The following is a 2,500-nucleotide window of genomic DNA, read 5'->3' as shown; positions in this document are numbered from 1 at the left end:
TTGGAGTTGATGGTGAGTTGAGTGTTAGTTGGACGATGGTGGTGGAGTGTGTGGTGACGGTGGTGGCGATGGTGAGTGTGTGGTGCGGTGGTGTGTGAGTGGTGTCGGTGGATGTGTGAGCTGGGTGGACGATGGTGGTGTGACGGTTTCATGTTGGTTGGACGATGGTGAGTGCGGTTGACGGTTGGGTGAGTGAAGTGGGTGACGGTGGGGTGGTTTGAGTGGTGACGATAGGTGAGTGAGTTGTGGTATGAGTGCGATGGTGAGTGCGGTGACGGTGGTGGTGAGTGGTGACGGTGGTGGTGAGTGGTGACGATGGTGGTGAGTGTGGTGACGATGGTGAGTGCGGTGACGGTGGTGGTGAGTGGTGACGGTGGTGGTGAGTGGTGACGATGGTGGTGAGTGTGGTGACGATGGTGAGTGCGGTGACGGTGGTGGTGAGTGTGGTGACGATGGTGAGTGCGGTGACGGTGGTGGTGAATGGTGGTGACGGTGGTGGTGAGTGGTGACGATGGTGGTGAGTGTGGTGACGATGGTGAGTGCGGTGACGGTGGTGGTGAGTGGTGATGGTGAGTGTTGTGACGATGGTGGTGAGTGTGGTGACGGTGGTGGTGAGTGTGGTGACGGTGGTGGTGAGTGTGGTGACGATGGTGATGAGTGTGGTGACGATGGTGTTGAGTGTGTCTAGGTGACGAATGGTGTTGCAGTGTGATGGACGGATGGTGGTGAGGTGTGTGACGATGGTGGTGATCGTATGTTGGTTGTACGATGGTTGAGTGCTGGTTGACGGTGGTGGTGAGTGGTGACGGTGGTGGTGAGTGGTGACGATGGTGGTGAGTGTGGTGACGATGGTGAGTGCGGTGACGGTGGTGGTGAGTGGTGATGGTGAGTGTTGTGACGATGGTGGTGAGTGTGGTGACGGTGGTGGTGAGTGGTGCGGGCGAGTGTGTGGACGATAGGTGGTGAGTGTTGGGTTGACGGTCGGTGGGTTGAGTGTTGGTGACGGATCGGTGGTGAAGTGCGGTTGTGGTGACGATGGTGATGAGTGTGGTGACGATGGTGTTGAGTGTGGTGACGGTGGTGTTGAGTGTGATGACGGTGGTGGTGAGTGGTGACGGTGGTGGTGAGTGGTGACGATGGTGGTGAGTGTGGTGACGATGGTGAGTGCGGTGACGGTGGTGGTGAGTGGTGACGGTGGTGGTGAGTGGTGACGATGGTGGGTTGAGTTGTGTGGGTTGGCCGATGGTTGAGTGCGGGCTGACGGTAGGTGTGTGAGTGGTGATGGTGAGTGTTGTGACGATGGTGGTGAGTGTGGTGACGGTGGTGGTGAGTGTGGTGGCGATGGTGAGTGCGGTGACGGTGGTGGTGAGTGTAGTGATGGTGAGTGTGGTGACAGTGGTGGTGATGGTGGTGGTGAGTGTGGTGATGATGGTGGTGAGTGGTGACGGTGGTGTGAGGGAGGGAGAGGGAGGAGAGTGGAAGGGAGTGGAAGGGAGGGTAGGGAGAGAGAGGAGGTGGAGGGTATGGAGAGAGGAGAGGTGTAGGGAGCGGTTGGGCGGGGAGAAAACGAGCGTGGTGACGCGGAGGGAGGAGAGGGAGGGAGGGAGGGAGGGAGAGGAGAGAGAAGGAGAGTGAGAGGTATAGAGGAAGAGAGAAAGAGAGAGAAAGAATAATTAAATAAACAAAAAAAATCATAAAATATGTAGCGTATCTGTGAGTGTGTGAGTGAGTGAGTGTGTGAGTGAGTGGCTGAGTCAGTGAGTGAGTGTGAGTAAGCGTGTGAGTGAGTGTGTGAGTGAGTGAGTGAATGAGTGTGAGTGAGTGAGTGAGTGAGTGAGTGAGTGAGTGAGTGAGTGAGTGAGTGAGTGAGAGTGAGTGGCTGAGTGAGTGTGTGTGAGTGAGTGAGTGAGTGTGAGGGAGTGTAAGTGAGTGAGTGTGAGCGAATGAGTGAGTGAGTGAGTGAGTGAGTGAGCGAGTGAGTGAATGCGTGCGTGAGTGAATGAGTGAGTGAGTGAATGAGTGAGTGAATGAGTGAGTGAGTGAGTGTGAGTGATTGATGGAGTGAGTGAGTGTGAGTGAGTAAGTGAGTGAGTGTGAGTGAGTGCGTGCGTGAGTGAATGAGTGAGTGAGTGAATGAGTGAGTGAGTGAGTGAATGAGTGAGTGAGTGTGTGCGTAGACGTGAATTTCTTCATATATCATAAGTCGCCTCATCCTCCGAGAGCAAAGTATACAGCAACTGAACACTCCTGACATTTGAAGCGTAATAAAAAAAAAATAATTATGAATTATGAATTAGAATATTCATATTCATGGCATTTCATTAACAACGTCCATGAAAAAATATATGAATGATACTTAATTACAGAATTACATGATGGTGAGTGTGATGAATAGTGGGTATGGTGAATGGTGGGTGTGATGAGTGGTGAGTGTGATGAATAGTGAGCGTGGTGAATGAGTGTTATGTTATGATGGAAATATACTTATTCATCTCTTTTT

The 2,500-nt window shown here is 52.6% G+C and overlaps 1 protein-coding gene across 1 annotated transcript in view; it reads right to left on the bottom strand.

Annotated features, from left to right (window-relative positions):
• Positions 1–2,500, bottom strand: part of LOC122255485 (receptor-type guanylate cyclase Gyc76C) — a 190,104-nt gene that overhangs the window by 56,243 nt on the left and 131,361 nt on the right. The window lies entirely within an intron of this gene.

Source organism: Penaeus japonicus, unplaced genomic scaffold (genome assembly GCF_977035675.1).
Source record: "Penaeus japonicus unplaced genomic scaffold, GWHDUDI00000001_assembly GWHDUDI00000033, whole genome shotgun sequence".
Taxonomy (NCBI): Eukaryota; Metazoa; Arthropoda; class Malacostraca; order Decapoda; family Penaeidae; genus Penaeus; species Penaeus japonicus.
The sequence above is the reverse complement of the archived record's forward strand: the minus strand, read 5'-3'. Positions and strand labels throughout refer to the sequence as shown.